Consider the following 27,046-nt stretch of genomic DNA (forward strand, 5'->3'; position numbering starts at 1 on the left):
GACAGAGAGACTGACGGACGGATGAACACACCTTTTTTTCTCGTTGAGTCGGCATACAAATATTTGCGCATGGAAAAGCATTATCACACTTGCAAAGTACTCTTCGCGTAAGATTCATGTTCCCACTTCGAAGTAAAATGACATAGGTGCAGGGAAATACGTCCAGTTATATTGCGGCATTATAATTTAGGTTACCGATTCATGATCATGTATGTTCTTGGAATTCCCTCCCCCTGCCATTAAGAACGCCCATTCATCGAGGTGGCGGACTTTGCGAGCAGTATCACTACCTCCTTTAAAATCTCATTAATATTTTTGTTCTTGTAGAAAGAAGAATATGAATTGTGCAGTACGCATATAAGCCCTCGCTGCGCGAACGTTATAAGACACTCTAGTTCCAGGTCACTCTATGGCACTGTATTCTTTTCCAGTTCACTGAGGAGCTTTCGCACCGGTACTAGCACCTCTCAACAATGCAGCTAAGGCGAGAAAATTTCGTTGAGCAATGGCATCGTTGATGTAGGTATGGCTGAAACGGCACTACTTCCTTGAGAACCACAGCATCGCTAATACACCAGACACTGATGGGAGAATAGTGAAACTTGTGGTGGGATGTGTAATCAAGCAAATCACTGCTGATTGCGAGATTTAAACTATTTTACTTTTCGCGGTAGCGGGCCTTAATCTTCTGTAAATTTAGATTTCGCTTATGTAAATCTGGACAGCATGAAACTGCTTCTACTAACTTCGTTGACCCATTTTATAATTGCTTTTATTCTGGTCATGTTCCCTAAGCGTCGACCTTCGTTTCATGCGATCCTGTCTCCTACATCGGCTGACTAAAGAAGCAATGGTAGGGACTAGTATTTACATATAATGTTCTTATTAGCCACATTCATCGCAATGCAAATATACGTTAGACTACGGCTGCACCTTCTGAGATGCACTATAGCTCTTTACACGGTTATTAAAACGGTGCTGCATATGAATGGATCTTGCTTTATGATAGGTACTGCTATACCGGGTGTTCAAAATTAAGCTTTATGGTTTTCTTAAAATTCAACACTGGGAGATACGTGAAAGCCACCTTTGCAAATAAGTTATGTATCCAGGGGCACACAAAGTGAGACAATAATTATCGCTGTCAGCCGGCCAATAACTAAGATTGAATAATGAACTTTTTAATGAATGCCGCAAGCGGGCATGTTTTTATGAAAAAGTTGGATTCAGTCGCGTTTCTACGCAGTTCCAATTGGAAGAATTCTTCTAGCATATCTGTGCCCCGAGATATCTTGCTGCAAAGTTTAATTGAGGTTTGCATGATTACGCATGCAAGACAGTGAGCACTGGCGCAAAGCTCCTCCCCGATGCGCCGCGGCAGTTGCGTGTGGCGTTTAATCTGAGAACGGGTCGAAGGCACAGCCAAAGATGATTACGGTTAGCCTTTTGCTACCGGCTGGCGATAGCAAGCAATGACTGCTCGTCACATCAGGGCGGAACGTTGCGCCGAACCTCACCGTCTTGCATGCGTATTCATGCAAACGCAATTAAACTTTGCAGCGGGATATCTCGGGGCACAGACATGCTAGAAGAATTATTCCTTGTGGAACTGCGTAGAAACGCGACTGTCTGCAACTTTTCAATATAAAAATGCCCGCTTCCTGCACTCATTAACAAGTTCATTATTCAATCTTAATTAATTGGGTGGCTGACAGCGATAATTAGTGTCTCACTTTGTGTCCCCCTGGCTACATAACATACTTGCAAAGGTGGTTTTCACGTTCTTCCCAGTGCTGAATTTTAATAAAACCATAAAGCTTAACTTTGAACACCCGTATATGAAACTCTGTCCCACGCGTGTTTTGTCTCAGGCCAAGCATCAGGGCTTTTTGTGTACCTTGTATTTTGTTGTGTTTTCTTGTTTATTTTTTTTTTGTGCTAGCCTTAAGAGTTCAATAACCAGCCAAGCAAAATAAGTGCAATGAAAGCAGGAAAGGAAGAATCCTATGTTTTTGAAACAAATGAATATAACTTATACTTCGGAAATAATATAAGCTTGAGCACGGTGGCCCTACATTTAGTTGTTTAGTGCGTAAAATTCAGAAATGCAGAATTTGCCCACGTCTTCTAACGGTCGCTGTGTATTGCCACATGTTCAACGTCCCTCGTAAAGTTTTGATGTCGCAAGATGTTCTGCATTTTCCTCGCTTCCCTGCATCTTTCTAATTCTTTCTGACATCGCAATTTCTACCGGCGTACCCCTCTCTGACGCTTACAAAATTAACAAAAAAAATGTGGTGGCGCTTGCAGACTCCTCACTTGAGGAAAGCGCAAATTTCAGTATTCTACGAGCGTTTGGACGTATCGCGAGAAGCCGCGACGGCTCCCATCCGCAAAGAGCACGGGCGGCTTCAGGATATGACCTTTGGGCCTGTTATTAAAATTCACCCACCGTCTGAGCTCTTGACCTGGGCTGCATATGAAGAGTAAGGATTACCCGTTGTCTCTGCAAGCTCCTTCTTTAACGAGTTCAGACACTCTATAAACTCAACGTGTCTTTGGCCTCCTTTGGAAACTTCCTTTTTTCCTATTGCGGTTCTTCGTGCTGCAAAGAGCACCGCCTACCTTTTGGCAGTAGCATAAATGACGCATTTCACGCCTTTGCGCTGGTGCTGTGTTCTCGATGGGTCGTCTTCCCTATGGTCTTCAATGATGAGAGCGAGGCCCGACACGCATACGTCAGCATTCATCCTTCGAGAGTTGATGCTTTCTTTTGCGAATGCCTTTTGAACGCCCCTAGCCCCCGTTTCTTCCTAATAGCGGTTAAACACATCCTTGTCGCTTGGGGCCGCAGATGCATCCCTGACGTGCAGCTCAGTTATGAGCTTGCGAAATTTGCGTGTGAAGGCGAAACTAACGCGCAAATTTGTTACTGACGTTCTTTCTTCCACGCAGTAACAATGTACGCTGCGTTTCTTTTGTGTAGCTTTTATTTTTGTCGCGAACGGCGTTTATTTAAAACAGGCTGCACAGCTCTCGGCGAATGCAACTACACGATGTGATTGGAAATCTGCATGGCGTGAAAGACAAGCAACACCTTGTGTGGTGCTTTTCTTTTTCTAAGTACGCTGCGTATGTCGTGACAGGTTCGCTAAGCACATCGACATCAGCGAATGTAATGGACTAACACGATTCTCTTTTATGGCGCGTCGATGCGTCGTTGACAAGCGTCGTATTGCGAAGGAAAGCTCATTACAAGCTCCAGACGTCCGAGTTTAGCACTCTTTATTATTTTTCAAGTGCATGGTTTCAGCTGTTTTCTAGGATGCGAAGGGGTAATTATTATGTCGCCATTTTTACAGAGGCATCCAGAATAGTAACTTTGAGTATGGTATTACCTTCACTCGTTTATAAACTTTGCTCGAGCTGAATTCCAGTCATGACATTCATGCGGATCTAGATAACACTAATTGCTATGCCTAAGGGCAGGCTTTCGAAATAAAAAGAGAACATCTGGGTGCGCTGACACCACAATTTAAAACTGTATTGAACACGAGAATGCACAAGCTTTTTTTGTTGCCCTTCTCGTATTCTGCATTTAGGGAAAGAATTTGCTTGTTCTGTATTAATTTCATTCTTACTCTCCGTGTCTATTTTTTTACTACATAATACACGACAACTCCAGTTTACTCTAAGTCAGACCTAGTGCATCGGCTCTGCTTCTCTGTGCAGCTCTTAAGGGAAAGCAAGCGCTAGAATGGCTGCACATTTAATTTTATAATTTTAACGACTACAATAAGAACAGTGACCTGCTAGAGCTAAACATGTTAATGTCTTGTATCCCGTAGAATCCGTGCATGACGAGACATTGCCCCAATGCGAAGGCCAGCAGTTAACCCGAATGCCCATTTGACGAAAGAAATAAACAAAAATCAGTTTATATTTTGTTTCTCTTCTCCACACACATACAAAAAAAATTGTTGTAAACGTGTTTTAGAGCGAACCCTTCGCAGCATAATTTCCGCAGTTTGTTGCATATTTCCCTTAAAGTTTGCAGTTTGTCCAGCCTAAGAGGACTTGCGGGCAATTGGCGCATGAAATGAGAAATATTCACGATCAAACTCAAGCAAAAGGATAAGATACTATTTATTAGTGTCTACCAGGACATACCTGTATTACTGGTAATCAAATAGCCGACGACGCAGCCCGATCGGCCCATGAAGCAGCTTAAATGATTCCGAAGCCTTTATCAGACTAATGCGGCAAGACAACTTTATTCGCTGACTTGGAATCTAACACGCACTCTTTGTTCGTACCGTAGCTTCTGAAGTGATCTGCATGAGGGTTATCCTTCGTTGGTGCTACAACTGCCATCGTGAGCTTCCCGCTTCTTGCGATGCTATTATGCCGCCTTTGGATGGGTGTCGCGTTCACAAAGGCGTACTCGTTTCGCATCGCATTGGCGGACACCTCTACATTCGAATCCTGATGAACCAAGCAGAAAATTAAGCCCGTCCTGTGCAAGTGCACCCGCTATGACACCCAGCGATACCCGCTCCTGATGTTTTTGAACCAAGTGTACTCGAGACCACCTTCTGCAGCCAAGATTCTTGGATCATGGACCTCAATGGCGCTGAAGGCCACGAAGCGTTACTGCAGTACATAAAGTCGACAAGCGAACTCATCGGGTTGGACATTGCGTGATCTCGCATGGAGCGTGTAAAGAGCTTTCTGCTGCACTGACGTAGCTCGGAGACGCCGGCATGACCTTGGCTGAGCCTCACCGTTAGATTTACGGAATGAGAAGTTATCTGAGTTTGTACTCGGATAACTAGAGCTATTAGACCTACTCTAAAATTGAGCACCCTGATTCGGTATACCTTTTGAAGAGCGCATCTACAATGCATAGGACATCCTGTTTTGTACTCCGTCAGTTTTGTTACTGATGAAAGCTACAGCTTTCCTTGCGATGCCCGCCATGGGGACAGAAAGGCGGGTTCATCACTGAGATCTACGGCGCCAGGTATATCACTGCACTATTTTGTCCTGCTAGCTCAGAAAATTTATCATACGCTGATTCCCAAATTGTGTGAGTTCAACAGAAACTTTTCGTGCCCGTCTAAAAGACAGCCATGATAAACTTACAACAAGGCGGGATTTAAAGAAGAGCATTTACCTTTCACAAATATTTTTATTCATGAGAGCATGCTGTGCTCAGTAATGATTCAATGATTCACCTTAGGCTGGGCAATTCACATTTTTCGTTTTTTTTTCTGTTTTTGTTGGAAGACCGTTTTCTATCGACACCTCATGGAAAAACAAATCTGCTGCATGTATTTTTCATTTCGAAACGTTGCCTAATATATTTGAGGTGAGATCATAATGAAGCCCTTGAAATTGTTCAGGGTTAAGCAATGCTTCCTGCAAAGTCAAGAAAGGAATTTGAGAGTTGCATAAGCAATAAAGAAATTCCATCCACCGTACATGCTCTTAATCTCAATCCACGGCAACCAAATAAAAAAAAACGCGAACAGTTGCATTTAATAGCTATGGAACAAGTTAGCGCGAATATATACTCAAACAGTCTCTCACTGTAGTTAGGTAATAGTTCATTACCCAGCGGCAGCGTAATAAATAAGTAACAGGGGACACCTTCCACTGTTAGTTTCTGTAATGAACGTTGATAAAATCAAAAGAAGGTTTTTGGAAAAAATCCGGGAAGCTGACATTCAGAGAATACGGAAATATCGCATAGCTCGGTTGGATAAAAAAGTGAGCTATAGTTTGTCACCTATGACTTGACAAGAAGAGCTTAGAAGCTGGAAATGACGGTGAAAAATGTTCAGCATATTTCATCATATATATTTTTGAAAGTATAAGGAACTTTTTTTCGTTTCATTTAGATGTGTTTTTCTCTGGAGCTTGGTGTAGTAACAGCGCGCTTCCCCAGCGTTGCGCTGGCGTTATCAAAGTGTACCTTCCGTACTGGAAGAAACAAATTGCCTGCTCGGTTTATATCCAATATGTATTCCTATTCGCGCGCAGAATCGGCCACCACTAGCGGAGTCACGCATGGTAGACCGGCTTATAACAGCGGCTGGCTTTGTCATGATCGATTACGCAAGCGTGTACGAGAGTAATATGCTGGACAAAAAGGCCTAGCCACCGTTTACGCATGGCCACTTTCTTGCCACAGACACAAAAGCGCGCTTGGGTTCCTAGGTTTACACCTATTTTCCAAGTTTTCAAATAAAGGTCAGCATACAGGGAAAGAAGGAAAAAGCAGAAGAAAAAAACGTAAGCACTCGTTGACTTCAGCGGAAAACCAGGTGGAACAACATCCATGCACTTTCGAGATTTTCATTTTCGTTTACCTGAGCTTCTTTCCAGAAAACTGCCTTGATTTAAAAAGGAGCGCTTGCGCTCCTTTTTAGCGTTAAACCAAACAAATTAGCTGGAAACAAAACTGCAGTAAACTGAAACGGAAATAAAGAAAGAGCTCGCATTGTTTTTACAAAAGGCAGCGCGCCTGGTCTTCTTCATCTTTTTTAACCTCGAAGGAATGGGCGAGAGTGATTACTCTGGGTTTACATTATATGTGCCTTATAAAAATACCTTGAGAGAGCCGTCCTAATGTAAAAGCTACGCCGAAGCAAAAGCATAACGGTAACCTTAAGCTAAGCCCCTTTCGTACCTTTCACAACCTTGCGGCGAGCTCCAAAGATAAGTGGGAAAGCTTGAGTCCGTGACGTCAGATATTCCAAGCAAACAATGGCTCAAGGCGGCTTGAGCCACGACAACGTTAAGATGAATAAGAAGCCACTATAGGGGCTCCATACGTCTACAGCGGCACACCATTGCCCCTGGTAAACGGTAAAGGTGCGCTGCAGGGGCTGATTCCTATAGCAGTGAGAGAAATAACAAATTTAAAGAAAATAGATGACATGAATACCTCCCAAAAGAAGTTTCAAGACTTCGGCTTCGTTTTTTTTTATCTCCCGTTCTTCCATCCCGAATGCATTTTCTTCTGTTTCTACTCGGCGCCCTTTGCAGAAAACAGCCCGCAAAAGTACACAAAGGTCGGGAATTGGGTGTGAGCTTTCATTCTTGCGTTCGTGTTTGTATTTTTTCTTTCAAATACGGCATTGTCACTTCACTACCTCTTTTTTTTGTTTTTCAGCATAACATGGTTGTAGAAAAGAGCCGTTGCGACGAGCGCCGCTTCGCCCGCAGTTTCAACTGCCGCCGAGCGTCGAATGCTCTCTCGACACCATTGCCAGCTTGCCCCGCACTTTCGGAGGTTCGTGCGAACCCCACACCACTATCGCGTTTCGCCAGAGTTCAACAATTTAGGTCGCACCATTTCTTCACCCTACGTGCATTCCCCTTCTTTCTTAAAAAAGAAAGCACTTTCTACGTTGTTTATTCTAAACATCCACTCACCATTTTAGCCTTTGCTCATGATTCTCCACCGTCATTGCCTACAGCGTTCGTTCTTTCCGATCAACAGCACGCCGCATACGGATGTAGCCTTCTACACGGTGAAAAAGGTGTCAAATTACACATTTTAAAGATGGTTCTTATCGTGCACTTGAAAATACCATTGTAAGAATTTGTTGTACATGCCATGTTTTCCCATTCTTTGCAAGAATGATTCAGAGACGGAGATGAGTGAACATGTCTAGAAAACGCGCAGCAATTCCCACCAAAACTTTTGCGTTCACCTTCTTCAATGAGCATATTGAACGCCTCATGGTTTTTCGTGTTATAAAGACCACCTGATATGCATTACATTACGCTGGTTTGGGATAGCTCAGCGACGGTCAATGACATGCCATATTGTGGAAAATGGCAGCTCTTTATTTTAATAGCGCTCATTACACTGCTTTGCTTATTGTTTTTCGGTTACTAGCGAGCTAAGTGCGGTCCTCGCATCCCATCCCACATTACTGCGAAGTCTTGATTCCTCCAGAATTAAATTCCTTTCATGTCTTCGGAATGGCGAGAGTTGATTTCCACTCTTGGCGCAGATTGAGCTGATATATTTTATTCTGTCAACCATAGTAACGGAAACGCTTTATCCGTAACAGCGCACATACTATTGTACTCGCATGATTAACAAATAACAACTCAAAACGTATATTTGAGACTTTAGGACGGCACAGATATTGTACGTAATGCACGTATTCGCGCAAGAACAGTTAAGCTTCATGACTCGCCATTTCTGTTGCATTTTCTTGTCTTTAGTCTCTCGTCTCGACTGATCTTAAATTTCACGTATTCTCAGTTGTCGCTCCGCCTGTTTACCACTGGCCCTCAAATGAAGCATTGTGCGAGTACTATGATGGAAATGTGCTTGGCAGGCCAATAAAGTACCGTAACTTCAGTAATCTTATTATAACTAACGCATATATAACCCGATTACATAAGACAGTGGATTTCACGTGGAAGGGGACTATGCCAATGAAGGCACAAAAAATTGGCTAATTTTGTTCCCTGAATTCTCAAGCAGCGTTGACAAACGCATGATAGCTGAGTGGGTCGAAAGTAACGAGTGGAAGACACGATTTGTAACTACATTTAATTATTGCGGTCTCAAGCATTCGAAAAGATGGCCACTAGTCGTGACAGGCTGATATGCTGTCCTCTTTTCAGGGGACTATAAACATTATTAATTTACAATCCTCTAAGACCATCTTCTTCGATGCCATTTGCCTACAAAAAGAATAAAAAGAATAAATAAATTATTAATAAAAACGAAAAAAATGGGACGCTGTTGCGCTTTCATCCGGACAGCTAATCCAGTTCTTGTAGCAGCCCTACAATTCTTTCTGACGAATGAAACAGGCCCAGAGTCCCACCGGAAGGAGTATAGTACACTAGCGAAATCTATGTGGCACGGTTCCTTCAATGTTATCGATGATTTTTGCGCAAACTTTACAAAAAGTGACTGGGGACAGAGTCACTTTTCTGTCTGTCCCCAGTCACTTTTTGTAAAGTTTGCGCAAAAATCATCGATAATGTTTAACCAACTAGCCCACTGCCAAGTTTTTCTCCTTCAATGTGCTGCACATCATGACCCCGATTCGGGCCATGGCGTCATATATCTTCCACGTTTCAACCCACTTCCTACCTGTTTTCATGGTAATCCGCGTAATCTACTATACGTGGCCATGAACCTGGTGCTTATACGTAGGTTATGGATACGCGATATACTTGCAAGAATCAGATGATTGTGTTCACGTAGTATTGATAGCACTATTAGGTCTGTGAACAATACAGGTATTGCTTAACTTTGTTATAAAAAAATAATCCGGCTGATCCCACGCATTGTCGGAATCGATCTCATGCGAAACAGTCAGCGAGTATTAGCCTATGCGGATTTTCTTTTTGTTTTAAGCTAAGTATTACAAGGTGGACCGACGTCATTGTGTACGTTGAGTAGTTTGCGCATATTGAGCGCTTAACAGAAACGTCGACTACATTCGCGGGTAGCTCTTAGTCCGACTTAACGTAGGCACTCACGTAAGAGCAGATACATTACTTTTACCAAAACGAAATATGCGCTATGGTACCATGATGTGCGCACCATAAGTGGTGGCTGTCATCGTATACCATCAGCGGTCGAGCAACGCTTGATTATAACTTGCTGATTCATAAGTGTACATATGTAATATTTGTGAGATCGGTATGAAAGAGGATAGCCCACACTACAACAGCTTTTCTTCACGTTGCCCCGATATGACGCCTGTATGGGGTGTTTTTTCAAGCAGTTTCAAGCACTGGCGTGGCTCTGTGATAGAATGCTTGACTGTCATGCAGAATGCCTTGGTTCGATTCTGGCTCGAACCATGGTTTTCGTTCATTGTGTCTATCGGGATTTTTCGCTCACCTACAGCGCCGCCGACGTCGCCACTGGATTACTGCGACACGGGTTCCTAAACGCTATCGGGTTAGGATTTCCGAAGTCTAGGCTTGCCGTTCTTGTGTTGATATATTCTGTAAAAAACTTGCAGGACGCTTTAGCGTTGCCTGGAAGAGTAGAGTGCGACAGAAGCTCTTTATAGAAGCTTTATAGAAGCTTATAGAAGCTTGTTAGAAGCTCTTTATATTAAGTAATTGGGCAACAACTGCGTGAGTGACACTTTTGTTGCTCTGTATAGCGCAGAAAGCAATTTTCTGCGCAGCCTTCTTTGACGTAAGGTATTCTTGTCATGTGTTTCCTCCTTTCTTCTCCCCCCCCCCCTTCTTTCGATTTCTTTGGGTCATGTGGAAAAAAAAGTGCATATATGCAGCGACCAAATGAATAAAGCCAGTTGATATTTCGCGCTCTTTCCGTTTACTCTGTCCTTTTCTTCCTGTGTTCATCCGATTAAATGCGCAACGATTCCCACCTCAGACATTCACCAACTCGCCCAGCAAGAAGTTCTTCTAAAGAAAGTGCGATAGCGTGATCGGATCCCGTCCACGTCGTCTCTTAATCACTGGCCTCAACAACTCATTCACTGCACAATTCCCAATATTTTGACGCCTGGTGCGGTCCTGCGCTTCTGCACCTCAACATTAAAGCGGCAAGGGGACTCGTCCCCCTACACATTATTCGTATTAGTTATTTTAGAGCGCAGCTCTTAGGCGCCCATTCCTGTGCTCAGCGGCGTCGCCGTTGCCGTTGACGTCGGCGGCGTAACCAAGAGAGCGAACGAGGAAGAAAGAGAGCAAACGCGGAGTCTGTCGGTATCACGAACTGGCCTCTAATATCACTTTCTGCCTCCGTCACGCGCGATGGCGCCTCGGTCGCAGCTCGCGCGTACGCAGGGCTGGCCCGTGCACTGCGGTTGGCTTCGCTTGTCCTAAGGGGCTGTCGGCGTTTCGCTTGGCTCGCGACGCCTGCAGCGCAGAGAGTGGTGTACGTAGCACTCGATCACTCGTAGTTTCTGTGGCAATATGTAATGAATGATATATTGCTACAACAGCCGATAGCAAAAATGTCAGACACAGTTGGCGTTGCCCCAACACAAAGATGCGCTTGGAATTCGCATTAGGCAGTATGGCAATCGTCGGTGAATTTTTTCTGAAACAATTTCAAGCACTGGTGTATCACTGAGGCAGAATATTCGCTATCGACGCAGAAGGTCTTGGTTCGATTCCAACTCGTACCGAAGATTTTCTTATTTATTTATTTGCATCTATCTCGATTTTCGCTCACGGACAACGCTCATTTTTCGCTCTCAACTGACAACGTTGACGCCGACTACGACATCAGAATGTCTGCGAAGCGAGCTTTTTAACTCGATCGGGTTAATAATGTGTGACGCCTACCTGCTTTCCACGGGGCGTCGTTAGCGGGTATGTGCCAGACGTACTGAGGGACAGCACTTCATGGCTTATACGAGATGCATCTCACGCTATTCATTTCATTATCTTTTAATCTTGTTGGTCATTCGTTCATGTCTTCCTATACCAACTAAGGAGACGGGTACAAGAGCACCCAGACATAGATAGATAGATAGATAGATAGATAGATAGATAGATAGATAGATAGATAGATAGATAGATAGATAGATAGATAGATAGATAGATAGATAGATAGATAGATAGATAGATAGATAGATAGATAGATAGATAGATAGATAGATAGATAGATAGATAGATAGATAGATAGATAGATAGATAGATAGATCACAGTCCAGCAATTGGCCATAAAAATAGCTCGTAACGCATTGTGCTTATTAGGTATCCGGTGGCTAAGTCTGGCCCATTGCGTTATAATGGTAATATTCATAAACGCGCGCTGTGGTACTTTCCCACGTTTGACATAGGTGGTGCATTTCCTTGAATGAATGAACGAGAACGAATAGGAAAAAGCCTTCTGCATCGAAGAAGGAACGACACATAAATCCCGTGGAATAGCCGCGATGGTCAAAGGAAGGAACAAGGGAAGAGTGATGAGACAATAGCGCTCTTGCGAGGCATGGCTTTTCTTCTCCCACTGTGGCGACTTCCTCGCCATCATCCTCTATGTAGATGCCATGTCGTTCGTTTTTATCTTGCCGACGCATTCAGCCTGCCGTTTGTTCTCACAGCGACCGCACATTCTGGCGGCAGCCGGTTTTCCAGCGTCGCGCGCTTGTGATGCACCCGATTGAGTTATTGTCCATGCTCCAGCGATCGCTATCTCGCTTTCCGGCAATGGATTTGGGACCTTTCATTTCCGCGTCTTGGCGTCTGTCTAGCGTCTTCGTGAGCGCACAGGGCTTGCCTGCAGTGTTTCCGTTTCTTAATTTTTCCCGTGGGTGCTATTCTGGACATTGTCAAATTCCGCTATGTTGCTGATTTGATTGGTCACGCGAGGTCGTTCGCATTGTGGCGCTGCAATGGCGTTACGACACAGGAATCCGCGATGACGTAACGTGACGAAAATAGTTAATTCTTTCCGAAGTAACGCTTCGCCGTACTCTGTCATGTAGAAATAAAGGTTTGGGTCGAACAACGAAACCGAAATATGGTACTAAGCAGTGCCTACGGTCAACTTGCGGTTTATCGAAACTACTGCTCGCTTGACGAAGAGCCGCCTTGTCTGCAACACGATTGGACATTGCACTGATGGCGCCCATTGCGTCACAGGACCTCACTCTTTGTAGCGTCAATATAACGCTGCGTGACGCTGCATCCTGCCAAATTTGCAGCTTCAAATGTGAGAACGATGAAATGCCCAAAATTGTCCGCCATATTGTTGTAAATTAAGTTGCTTGTTCGATGGGCAGCCTCACATACGTATGTGCAGATGTCATTCCGTCAGTTACTTTACAAGCATGTTTTCGGTTAGTAATATTATAAAGTGTCGTACATGAAGCTTGCTTGTAAAAATAAAACGTTATTGTTTAATTTGGCTTGTTCGAAGTTGCAGTTCTCGCCGCGAGAGAATGCTAGATAAGCGAAGAAAAATGGCGCTGCCCTTTGTAGTGTAGTGGCTGGAGCTGCAGGAAGAAAGAGAATTCCGCGAGTACCGCGATGTTATTGTGATGACCGATAAGTTGTTTCAACTGCGGTGCCGGCTCACGAAGGACGTTGTGCGATGGCTGTGCGGGGAGCTTCGCCAGGACCTGGAGAGGCGGCATACGGACACGACAACAGCCCCGACCGTTGTTGTTGTTTGTGTTGAGCTACAAGTGCTTTTCGCCCTTCGCTTTTTCGCCACCGGCAGATACCACGACGCAATCGCAAACGAGGACGTGGCGTGAGCTAGTTCATTGTGGGTCTCACGATTCATGCTGTCATGGAAGCGATCGTCGAGCGCCTCGGCAATGGGTGGATCACCCCCCCCCCCTGCCAAAAGGAAGGCTTTCTCCACGTAGATTCTTATTCAATCTCGCGCATGCCGTTAGTAGAATGCAAAGGAGGAACGTGAAAGACAGCTTTTCGCCACTCTCCAATATTTTAACGATATTTGCCGTGGCTCCAACTGCAGTGATAGAAAAGAACGCAGTTGTCGCGGTAAACGGAGTTTCCGTCAATATTTAGTTTTAGCAGAGGTGACTTGACACAATAAAAAGTTCATCAAGCTTTATATTTGATCGTGGTAGCTTTTAAGAAAAGTAATGCATGAAAGGAAATCAAACGTACTGATTGCGCTCTAATTTCATAAACAGCGATATGCAGACCGCGAGTTGAACCACTTGCTTACCGCCCACCCATCGTGAACTGGTACGGCTGTTCATACCTGTGAACGTTGTCGATCAAAAAGTAAATATTACGCATATCTGAGGCGCAACATCACTACGTAAGTATTAGGTGGTGTGTTCCTTTAATAGAAAATACATAGATACGTAATTCTAAAGACCCTAGTATCTTAAGCTGCGCTGAAAATGCCTATGCGCGCCGACGAACGCCCTCTGCCACGAAGGAAGGAAACCCTCTGCACAAGCTCATGTTTCCCGACGTATTGACAGGTGGCGTCCATATCTCACGCAGCGCCTCCTCTATCGTCTTTACACGGCATTTGCCGCGGAGCACGCAGATACGCGGCCATTTTTTCTTTTATTTTTTTTTGTTGTTGCATTTACAATTAAATAAACAAAATGTTACTTGATTGCACGTTTCTTCGTATTTTATGTCCCCTTCACGTCACGTTTCGCAAGCATTTCATGCGTTTGCGTCATCATTGTGTACACGTCCCGCCTACGTCAAATTCGACAGAAAATGGCGGAAGTCCGGAATAGCACCCCGTAAGTGTGTTCTTCACATCTGTCCATGGCAATTCTCGCTGCCTGCTGATATCAGCTGAACTTCCATATTGCCAGCGAACACGCACAAAGGACGACATAGAAAGAGACAGGACAACCGCTAGCGGTTGTCCTGTCTCTTTCTATGTCGTCCTTTGTGCGTGTTCGCTAGCAATATGGAAGCATACAATCAATACCAACTAGCCCAGCTTAATGCACCAGCTGAACTTCTCTAAAAATTTTAAGTTCGTACCCAAAATATCCTAAAGTTTTTGTAAAACGTGATGCAAGTTCTTTTCTGCGTTTATGTATTAGCGTATATTGGCGCTCCAAAGCATATCCTCGTAGGTGGAGGATCCATTCAACTTGCATCTATGAAGAACAATGACTTGCCGAGGTTAGTGCCACCTATGGATTCTACAGCAAACGTCGACTCGTCGTCTGCAGCGTATAAAATACGTCCACTGTTGAAACATCAGTGAGCACAGCTGCCAGTGCACATACAGAGTGGCAAACAGATAAAAATGACACAAAAACATTTCTTTCTGAAAATGACCGTTGCCAAAACCCCAATAAAGCCCGGCTTCGGTTTGGTGCCCGTCCTTCTCTTCAGGAAACGGCTACGGTTGCGCTCTCGTGAAAAATCTTTGCTCATTTCGCCTGAACGAGCAGTAGCGAAGCTGGTCGATTTGATCTTGCGCAAATCTAGATAACGAGAAAGTAAGTGCAAAAATTTTGGGCACCATTGCTGTCTCTACAAGCTCACACTCATAAAATGAAAAAACAAAACAAAAAAAAAACAATGCCACTACCACATACTTCCAGCGCCACAGGGACTTCTCTATCTGATAACAATTTTGTTATTGTCATTGGTGCGCTATAGCAAAGCCTTTTTGCAATGTGTTCTCTGTGAAAATTGACAAAATAACTTGGGGCTGAATGAAAAGGAGGCCTCCTTGTTTCTTAGGTATAAAGAAAAAAAAAGAATGTCAAGCCTAAGGCGTAAAGATTATGAGGAGTTAAAAAAGGCAGGACGTGGCTGCGAAGATCGAATTGCAATGTGGACAACAAATACATTTATACCTGCGACACTGAAAAGATCTTGTTAGTTTTAAGTGCTCAAAATCAGTTATGTTCCGAAGGAATCTTTTGTGCCTTTCTTTAGTAGATGATGGAGCGATAACATTCCTGTGTGTCTTACCCAGCGCTTTACCCTCACGTCTTCTTTTCCTCTCTTCCATTTGCTTCCATTCAATACACCGATTCTTTGGCGCGTGGCTCAGTGAGTGAGAAATACAGGGTCTCAGTCAGGGTCATCTCCATTAAGCCGCACGAACTGTCACGCCCAGGTTTCTAAACTATCTGTCTCCATCATTCCAGAGGAAAGAGCTGCACGGTCTCCTGCTCCCTTCGCACCTTTTCGAAGGAAAGTGACTACTGAGTTCTTTCCAGCGCTTCTCACTCTTTAGAGCTTTCTTGAGTGTGCTGTTGCAGGTCTGTGATTCTTGTCTCATTAGCTCTCAAGGCATACACCTAGAAAGATTGAGAGTGTCGTTCTCTTTATAGAGTTAATATATAGGTTCTGAGCTGTCATCTCTCAAATGTGGCTGCCACTTTTTTTTGTTTGTAAAAGTTCCGTCCGGCGAAATTTCTTTATATTATTCTGTGTTTTCTTCCTGCCGTATAAGTCGGTATAGATCGATGAGTTAGCTGCATCTCTCCCCTTCATTACAGAACACATATGAGAATGTGAATTTTATACAGGTCTGATACCCTAGTATTAAGAAGTTGCCGCCTTATTCAAAAGATGTATAAGCTCAACAACTCAAATCGTTTTGCATATCAAATGGTAAATATCTATGCTGAGTGTACGATTGCTATACACAAAGTTATATAAACCTGGAAACATTTCAACAAAGCCGCATAAAAATAAAAACCCACGCATAGACTTGAATACTAGAATCTGCCGAACGTTGATTTTGGGTCCTTGAAGAACTGTCCGTTGATATGATACAACAGATACACTCTCTATTTTCCCCTTTGTGCTGCCTTCAAAAAAAATGACATCATTCAGGAACAATTATTGCTTCTTGCTTTTCTGTTCTTTTCGGTATTCAGATAGGTGATATGAATAGTGCAAAGAAGCATGACGACCGCAATAAGCAACAATGCATAAATATCCATGCTCATTTGCCGATTACTTTCACGGTCACTTCGTGAAGAGTTATACTCTCGATGACTATCGAACACTAAATACTGTTCAGTTCGAGATAGCCAGCCAACGCTTCAAGATCGGCATCGGCTGAGAGCGGAACTGGTGCGTACACACGAAACCAAAAAAAAATCTAAACCACTAGCTGCGCTTACTGTGAGAAGTCAACTTCTGCAAAGTGTGCTCCCAGTATAAATTAAGAAACTCCTCATATTTTGCTCGTTAAATAATATACCCAAAGGAATAATAAAAAAAAAGCGAAAATAAAATGAGACGGAACGCCCCGTGTAGAGTTCTTTTTGTAACTATTCTGCCGTATTTAGCTATTTTATTTTGTAGTTCATATTACGCCATGGTGCATTAATTCACCTTCCAAGCCAGGAATAGGCGGAATGGTTCACATTCATATTTGGCCAGCGGCGCTGCAGAACGCACGAGAAGACCTTCGCAGCTTGAGTCTATTTTGCAAGTGTAATTTGCTGACGCTTGTAGTTTGAGTAGTTCGATAACTTGATAGGGTATCTGGTCGCGCTCCATCATGAAAGTTGCTTCCTTAAAATGAAAAGAGAAGAAAACATGGTGCTTTTTCATTAGGATCGCATGTTTCTTGCAAGGCTTAGGGAAAGACCGGTAAATAAGAATGTTGAATACGATTCCTCTTTCTTTTAGATCTGAGCAGCACCAAAGCTGTTTATAATGACAGGCGCAGCTCTCTTCAAAAGTAAGTTAGAAAAGTGCATCTTACTATGAAGGCTTAAAACAACCAGCTAAGTATAAAAGGAAGACTCTGCACTGCGTCGACTTACAGTTACGGAACCTGAATGAAAAAAAAATCCTGAGATGCACATTTCCGGTGGCCCGCCCGCACATAGCGTTCCTTGCTGCTGTCGGAGAAATGCACAGAGAAGTAAAAAAAAACGGCATTATCAAAACTTGTACAACTTCTAAGACATTACTTTTCCAGAGTTTATTTCGAATTCGAGAGAAGGAAGTCCAATATTCCTTACTACGTGGGCCGCGGTTCTCTCCGGTTTTTTACTCTTATATATTTCGGACGAAATGTTTCTTCTAGCCACGAGAACGGAACGAGAATTCTGGTTGGCGAGTGATGCTAGACTTTGACTCTCTTTGCATTCCATACAGGAGTGGCTGAGAAAAGTTTGAAAGAGAGAAAGAAATACAGCAACAATAAATGGACCTCCGCACTTAACCGCGCTCCGGCATTATGACACGCACCAAATCGTTTCACCATTACCGCCCTTCTATCTCACTTTTGTCAATCTGTCGCGCAAATTTTCCGGCAAACACTACAGCTCATTTCTGGTGCGGGCGCGTATACATAAAAAAAAAAGAGAAAACAAAAGCTTTGACAGCGTCTACCTCGCTGTTAGCGTCGTTATTCATCACAGGAGTGCACGCGCTTCGTATCGGCCCTCTGAGAAAAGCACATTGAGATTTTTACAGATAAGAGATTGTTTTCGGCTCAATTTTTGCTCCCCTGTCTTAAATCTTGGATTACATGTGATGCACATACAAACCTTGCAAACATTGCGAACCTGTTTTGTGCCAAAACATAGTTTTTTCCTCATATGAGTCAGTACTCATTTTACGCCTTCGCCATATGTGCGAGTACTCAGGCTCAGCGGCTGCTTAATCTTTCTAACATTCGGTCAGACGCCTTTGAACTATGACGTATGCCAACTAATCAGAATTTCAACGAGGCCGCGGCAACACTGACGTTAAAACCCATATATAAGGAAAGCTTCACGTAGCTCTTCCACCATCAGAGCCGCTTTACGCGTAGTATCATGCAAAACGTGAAGTCACAACTGCTTCGGAAAACGATGTTAAGACGTATGGCTGGGTTGTACAGCGATAGGATGTGATTCCCTATGAAGTCAGAAAAGCACCATGAACTCATTACTTCGTGCCTTCACTTTCACCACAAAATTGAAATACTTTGACCGAACTCGCTGTAGGAAAGAGCTAGGAAATTAAATAAATGAAAAATTGTGTCTTCATCTACGGGACAATCATTAAATATAGTAGGGATAATAACCAGGAAACTAAATAACCTTACTCAAACTAGCTTTACTGACACACTTGCAAAATATTCCACGAATCGACAACCTATAGTGTGATAGGTCAAGTAATTCAGGAGCGTGCATATGAATACGTAATGTAATGTTGAGGCTACGTTATGTAAAATTGCCACACTGAATTGCATTGACTTATGAATTAAACATGTCACACAAACGTGACAGATATCCTCTAAGTGCACAGAATTTCATACCTGTGTAGAAAGCATAGCCACGACAACTCTAATGGAGAGGGGCATAATCAGAGATGATACATAAAATACGTATTACCGTTATGGCACAAGTATTGTTCTTGCAAGATGGGCTGTGCGTGTTGTAATCAACCCACGGATATAGCACTCAGCCATATAAGTTACCCCGATTTTTATCTTTCTCACTCTTGAATAATTTCGATTTTTATTGCGATAGCAATTATATGGACACCCTCGGCGCATTTTCGCCGTCGCCGTCGTCGTCACGTCCATGATATGTATAATCATGCATATATACATAAAATGCACAAATTTTCATCCTGCGACCTCGCGCTCCGCAGCGCGCTGCCTTATAGGCAATTACGCCATGCGTCATTCCTTCTCCAGGATACTAACGGCAGAATACATAAGCACGCGGTGTTGGGTGAAGCGCACAGGACGTCACTCGAGGCGAAATTAAGATTATGTGAGAAGCGGGCCATGCTGCATCGTTGCCCGTGCTGCGTTTGCATCGTATCGCTGGCGACCCACGCTAGTTTTTCATTTTGGAGTTTTCGTGCCGCGCCGCTCGTGGCCAGTCGGCCTGTGAAAAAAAAAAGCATCCCGTGGCGGCACGAGCTAATGCGAACGCTTTGGCTCTTGAAGACTTATGCCACAGGCGGGAAGAGAAACATGATAGCAGTTATATAGACACTCGGCTGGTTTTTGCCGTCGCTGTCGCCGTTACCGCCAGGGCCCGTAGATATACATGTATGTATATATACATATTCAGTAATACGTTCTGACAGGCTAGTTGGTTCATAGCGATAAACTTTCTTAAACTGCGTGAGAAGACGAAGACACAAGTAAGAAAAACATTGGCTCGTGGTGATTCTGAATGTTTTTCTTACTTGTCTTCGTCTTCTCGCGCAGTTTAAGAAAGATGTACATACTAGATATGAAGAAAAATAATTCAGAAAACTTTTTTTCCGAAGCACGGAATCGAACGGGCGACCTCTCGCCCTGCGGCGCGCGGCGTTAACCAGATAGGTCACGAGGTGTACGTCTTTCAGCATGCTAACAGCGAGCGATTTATATACACCATTACTTCAGCGCGCTTTCTTGGTCACCAGCGAGATGGTGCGAAAAGCGTGAGGGCCGCGCTTTAAAGGTCGTCGCCCCACTCGTTGCGAAGCGCTCGCGCCTCCTGCGTCTCCAGGCGCACTTTCCCTACAGGGCGTGGTCGCCTGCGCGCGCACTTATCTCGTGAGGGGGGTGGTTTTTACGTCTTGTGTTTCACCGCGATGTCCGCGCTCAAGTTACAGAGCGTACGAAGGTCACTTTGTTCGCTGCCGCGTCCGCGTTTGCGAAAGGAGCACGCTGTTCAAAGAGAAAGAAGCAACTACTGTGATGGTTCACGCTCGTCTTGTGTATGCATGTGCGTTCGTTGATAGCAGGGCTGGGCAAAGATACTTTGAAATTGTATCGCGATACGATACAAGATACTCAGGCAAGAAGTATTGGAGATACAGATACAAGATACTGCCGCAACATTTGTATCCGATACGATACTTGGCGATTGTATCTTAAGATACTTCGATACATTCTCAAATTTGTTATTATAGATCCATATAATGTAGCAGCAAACGCCTATGCACGAAAATGTCTGCTTGAAAATTTCTTAACTGTGACCTATTTTGTTTCACTTGAATGAAATTCCTGTTAGTATCTCAAAAGTTTTGCCCTTCTTGCTCAAAGTACATTAGTTTCCTTCCAAGACAACTTATTGGGGTTTGTTTTTAGCTTCTTCACAGGACAACTCTTTGTACACTTCGCTGACAGCGGTACTTGCTTTGCACAGCTTGGCGACCATCTAGCAGGTTGCCATATAACAAAAATAACTTCAATAAGAAGCCTTCCCACGACGGCGCAAATACCGGTGTGGACCCTTGTCTGTAAAAGACAGCTTGCACAATATCGTATATCCGGACAGGTGTACAGCAACAACAACGCTGGTAGCGACATTTTTCTCTCTTTCTTTTGGGGGAGGGGGGGGTTGACGCATGTTGTATACTAGGGGTTTGAGACCTTTCGCGAGCGGCCCGGCCCGCACACATGACCCTCTTCGTCTCATTTGTTTTTATTTTCTAAATAAGAATGTTCGTGAGCTGCACATACATGACTGGTCTCAAGCATTTCTTTCGTGAGGAACATGTTGTCACCATGTGCTGAAACATAACCGTGGAAAAAACTCTATCTTTCAGAATCAGCGTCCAGATATCAGTCATTCTGTAGATCGGTATCGATGTTTCTCGAATCCTGGCTCCAAATCCCCTTCAGAAATGACCTATATATACGCTATATATATATATATATATATATATATATATATATATATATATATATATATATATATATATATATATATCGTATATATAGGTCATTTCTGAAGGGGATTTGGAGTCAGGACTCGAAACATCGGTATCAATAAATGACCTATATATATATATATATATATAGGTCATTTCTGAAGGGGATTTGGAGTCAGGACTCGAAAAACATCGATACCGATCTACAGAATGACTGATATCTGGACGCTGATTCTGAAAGATAGTTTTTTCCACGGTTATGTTTCAGCACATGGTGACATGTTCCTCACGAAAGAAATGCTTGAGACCAGTCATGTATGTGCAGCTCACGAACATACTTATTTAGAAAATAAAAACAAATGCGACGAAGAGGGTCATGTGTGCGGGCCGGGCCGCTCGCGAAAGGTCTCAAACCCCTAGTATACAACATGCGTCAACCCCCCCTCCCCCAAAAGAAAGAGAGAAAAATGTCGCTACCAGCGTTGTTGATATATATATATGGGGAAGGCTTCCTTTCAAACGATATTTTGTTCAAACTCTCTCCCACCAGCTTCACTGTCCCGGCCCTTGCAACTAAATTTCGCGACTGTGGCCCGCTGGCTACAAGCTCAGTTTGAGACCCCTGGTGTATACGTATACGACGTAAAAATGCAATGAATTTTCATGTTCTACTTATCTGCCGGCGCAAAAGGATTCTTTGTTGATATACTCACTAACGTGCAATCTTTTTAGTAAATTTTCTTCAACGAGAAAACATGTGCAACACAGAAACGTCTCAGACGTATTGCATAGTTCCACAAAGCGTCGCAGGACACCGCCGCTATTCGCGCTATTGCCACTTATAGCTCCCATTACGTGGCGATTAGCAATGCGAAAAATATTTAAGAAAGCCTAAAACAGGAAAACAAATATAAGTAAAACAGAGGGGTGGTTGTGTATAAAACATTCACATTGAATGAGTACAGAAACACAATACAGACGACGCCCTGAATAGCTACGAGCATGAAGTTTTGTCAACTTACCTGTTGAGACAATAGAAAATTCAGTACGTATGGAAAATTGCTTGAAACGGCTCGTTGGGACGCTCATGAGCAAAACAGAGCATTCAGTAAAACAACGTTTTTCGAATCCCCTTCCCAACATCTTTAAGATGGCTCCTAATGATTTCCAATATTATAATGCAAACTCAATTTCGCTATTTTCCTAAGCGGTAAGCAGAATGTTTTGTACTGTTTACTCAAGGTACGCCCACATAATTATATACTTGTTTTCAACATCGCCTTGGCAACGTGTAACTGTGGAAGCAGCAGTGGAAATAAAGTAGGCAGAAGAATAAAGCAGAGATCTTATTTTGGGAGCGCGTTACAAAAGACATACTGCGGTGACCAGACCGGAAAAACACTGCACAGACGTAGGTTATGTAAGGGATGCAAAATGACAGATAAGAAAGCACTTGTACTAATAATCAAATTATGATTTCATAAATTCTTTGAATAAATGCAGCAAGAAGTGAAAAATACGGTACGCAAAGATATCTTCTGTATAAACGCTTTCTCTTTCACATCTAGCAGCAGTACCAGTGGTACTAACGTTGTTAGATTCTTATTTGCATATAAGTTAATTCATGGCATGCAAGTCAAACTTACATCCACGAGATCCTCCAAATCGCTGATATGTAAAATACACGCGACGGAGAGGAACCCCATTCTTGCACGCATCACATTTCTTTACGGAGCAAGACGCAAGACGCGAGAGAATCTTCAATAACGACACTGTAGCAACATCAGAATTTGCGCGATAGACGTGGCGCAGGACAGTGGCTAAGAGCAAGTGTCGCGGCATTGGCGCAAATAAAAAGAAAAGAAATCGAGCAAACAAAAGGTACGTGGGCTAGGCGTGCACGTCCGCGCGCTTGTCTTCCTCATCTTCTGCCCTCACTGGGGTACTCTGGCGGAAAAACAAAATTGCGTCACTGCCCTAAGACTCATTCGAATGGTTTAGTGGCACCGCCGTACCAGCTTCAGAAACGGAGTTTGGCCAGCGATTCTTGTTTCGCACGGTTGTGTTGCGATAGAAGTATCTTATATCTTAAGATACATGATACATTATCAAATGTATCGGAAATACAGATGCAGATACTTGTCTTTCGAGAAGTATCGCGATACAGATACAATATACCCATAGAGTATCTAAGATAGTATCTAAGATACATGTATCTTCGATACTGCCCAGCACTGGTTGATAGTTCGCTCTCTTCCTGTGTGTAGCTGGACATTTTGAGCTACTTTCCGTTCTTCGCGTTACATTCCAATTTGTTGCTATCGCATTCATCACTTCGCCGTTGCGGCGAAACTCTGACTTTTCTTACACCATGACCAGAATCCAGAGGCTAAAATTACAGCGCAAGCGTACAAGACACTCAAGAAGAAAATAAACGTATGACACAAGCGCTGACTAAGAACTGCTTTATGCTTTCATACGCCTATGCATATGCAAGCCCGAGGCACCCTTACCGCACACACGCATATAACAATAGCTCTAAACCGAAACGTGTAACCAGGATGATAGTGTATTAGATATGCGAAGGCCTGAAATCATATTCAGTTGGGTGCAGGGATAAAGAAGTAAACAAGACGTAACAAGGGCGTTTGTGCTGTAATTTTCGTCTGAGAAATATGCGCCAACTAAAGTAAAATGAAGCTTTGTTTTAGTGACCAGAATCGACGCCAGCAGCGAAACGAGCCGTGACTTCACGTGCCACTGCCAAGCGCCGTCTTTATTTTCTTCTCTTGAGGTCGGGCGCTCTCCGGTTTTTTTCGCCGCCCAAAGGAGGGCGCTACAGCGTCTTGAGACAACGCGAGCGCAAGGGTCCGAGAGTGGCTTGCATTCTACGCATGCGTCCTAGCGGCTCGCAAGTTCCTTGTGTAGCCAGTTCTAAATTTCTCTGGTGTTTCGCCGGAATTGGAATTTGCGCCTCCAACTTGTAGTTTGACATACGGGAATGTTCGACCATTCTCACGCGCTTATCTGTTCAGGGGAAGATTTGTGCGTCGTGTGCTTTCACCGCAAAGATTGCGTTGAGGCTATAGACCGCATGAATGTCACTTTGCTCGCTGCATCGGCCGAGTTTGCGAAAGGAGTGAGCTGCTATCTCGAAGAGCCATAGTAGGGGCTAGTGGAAGTAACAACTGTGACAGTTCGCGCTCGTCCTTTGTATACCTGTACGCTCTTTTCCTGCGTCCTTATTTGTGCTTGAGCAGCGCGCTGGAAGTGTCGAGCTGCGATAGTTGTTAGTTCGCACTCGCCCTGTGTGTTTTTGTTTCCTGCATCCTTTGTGCTTGAGCAGCGCGCAGCAAGTTTCTAGCTGCTTGCCGTTCTTCCTGTTACATTCCAATTTCTTGCTATCGCATTCGTTGCTTCGCCCTTGAGGTGAAACTGTGACTTTTTCTACAAGTTTCCAGCAAGTGAAAACTTCCCACTCTTCTAACCGTACGTTTACCTTATTCAAAACAATCTGATTTTTGACTAACGATACCGTCAATCAGTCCGTACTTTCTTTAGTCTATAGCTGCTGCTAAGACAGGTCGGGTGTGTTTTCTTCACCCAAAAAAAAGAGCAGCTGTCATGATGATTTAAATAGCTACTATTCGCTGAGACATAACTGTCGCTGCTATCTAATTGCTGATGGCTTCGGTGACTCGTACGCCCGCCCCTCAGGGACACGCTGTAACCCTCCCTGCACATCCTTTCGTGTATACCATACCTTGCGTAAGTCCCTCCTTCCTGCAAACACTTTCATCTACACCATTTCTCTTAAGCCTTCCGCTACATTTCATTCGTTTATGCACTTCTTCTTCCGTCCCCCTCCTTGGCCATGTCGTCACTTTCTATACATTGTTTTTATATTTAACGTTTGGTTAAATAGCACGAGATATCCCAGCCCGGCTTAGAGTGCTACAGATTGCTGTGGTACATTTGTACATTTCTAGTTCCGTTCCTTTGACTACACATTTTCGTTTTGTCTACGGTAGATTCTAGCAGCACTCCCCTCAGCCCGTCGCTGTTAGCGCAGCCACACCGACTCCGATACACGTGGCCAATTGCGCCATCAGGAGCGGTAGGAGGTCACGAAGAAGGCCTGTGTGCCTAACGTTCAGGACTGTCAAGTAGGCACCGGTACAGGATATGAAAACAGAAACTATTCTAAAAAAAGAAAGTATGCAGAGAAGGAAAAAGAAAAAAAAACCCAACAAAAATGTAAAAAGAGTATTCGCATTCACAAAGAGAAATAAAACGAGCTGTAGAAAAACACAGCATAGGCAACGGTGGCGCAGCCTAGCGGCAAACGAAGAACCGTGATAGAGGGCGTTAGGAAGAGCCATGGCCACGTGGTTCCATTCCACTACGTCCTCCCAAGGAAGGAAGGAAAACGGGAGAGAGGAAAGACGGGGATGTTAACCAGTTTGGCATAACCGGTATGCTACCCTGTACAGGGGGAAGGGATGGGGGAGATCGAAAGAAGAGTAAAGAAAGAGAGAAAGAGAGGGAAACACACGCACACACATAACGTCACAGCGCAGAGCGGCAGTCTTGTGCGGTATGCCCAAAAAACCGTTAATGAACGGCTGCTCCGATGCGACCACAGCCGCCGTCGGGGATGATGAACGGTAGGAGGAGAAACGGAGGCAGTGCAGACAGTTGAGAGGAGGATGAGAACAAAAAATAAAAAAAAAACAAGAAGCAGAGTCAAAGTTTAGTCATGAAGGCGTGTTCTTTCGTTTCAGTTTTTTTATTGCCTTTAGGTTGACTTCCGTTGCCGCAGAGTGTGCATAATGACGCCAATCGTCGTAGAAAAATTAGCGCGAGGAAAAAGATACGTTGAGAATAGTGCTTCAAAGAAATGATACTGGAAGCAGATCACGCGCATGCTCTTTGGCAAGCAACTCCATGCCAGTGAAGCCAGCGTGCTAGCTTTGGAAGATGACGTCATGCTACCGGGTAAATGCGGCAGAATGCTAGCGCGCATAGGCAGGCTGCTGCCATAATTGTTTAAAACTGGTATTAATACAAAGGCCGCCATAAAATCTTGTCTTCTGCATCTTTTGAAGACCATACCACGCCGCACGATAAAAAAGAAGGCTGCCTGTGGTGTTGCACTGAAATGCACGGGCGGAAGCGGGAACACTGGGTTGACAGTTCCGTCCGCGTTGGCGCTAGTCGACGTACAGCCACGTGCTTTTAGAAAAAAAGAGAAAGAGCACTGGGGCAGCCATGCACCAGTGGTGCGAACACTCAGGAAACAGCACAAGTGGCTGCCTTCCCATCCTCCTTTCCCTCCTCCTTGCTTTCTTTTTCATCAATTCGTGGACTGAAATGTACGAGAATATGCTGTTTTACTCTCCCCCTCCTTCTTTGTTTCTTTACCACCCTCACACCACTCCTACTTACGCTCACTTCCCTTTCATACCCCTTGGTATGCTTAGCGTACATGGCTATGCTACGTTTTACCCTCGCCCCCCGTCGTTTTTCTTCCCCTCACCCTCACATCACTTCTCGCACTAACTTCCCTGTCCCACACTCTTGCTACACCATACTATACATGGCTATGCTAAGCTTCACTCTTTCCTCTCTTCCTTTCTCTGCCCCTTACCCTGAAATCCCTTTCGCGCACCTTCCTATGCCATAATATACATGGGCTATGCTATTCTTTACCATCCCCCTCCTCCTTTTCATCCTCCTCGCCCTCACATCTCTCCTCGTCACCCTCACTTTCTTTCACACTTCCTTGCTATACTGCACTATGCTCCTTTCTTGACGTTGCGTGCCTTGGCATAGTTAGGCTTGGCTCCTGATATGTCCTGCGCCTGCGCGAAAGGCCTTGGCCGCGTGTCTGGCGCTGCGGCTACGGATTGTGTTATCACAATTACTGCGCTTAAATAGCGTCGGCATTGTAGCTGGCCCAAACGTGCAAGAT

The sequence above is a fragment of the Rhipicephalus sanguineus genome, chromosome 2 (genome assembly GCF_013339695.2).
Source record: "Rhipicephalus sanguineus isolate Rsan-2018 chromosome 2, BIME_Rsan_1.4, whole genome shotgun sequence".
In the NCBI taxonomy this organism is placed as follows: Eukaryota; Metazoa; Arthropoda; class Arachnida; order Ixodida; family Ixodidae; genus Rhipicephalus; species Rhipicephalus sanguineus.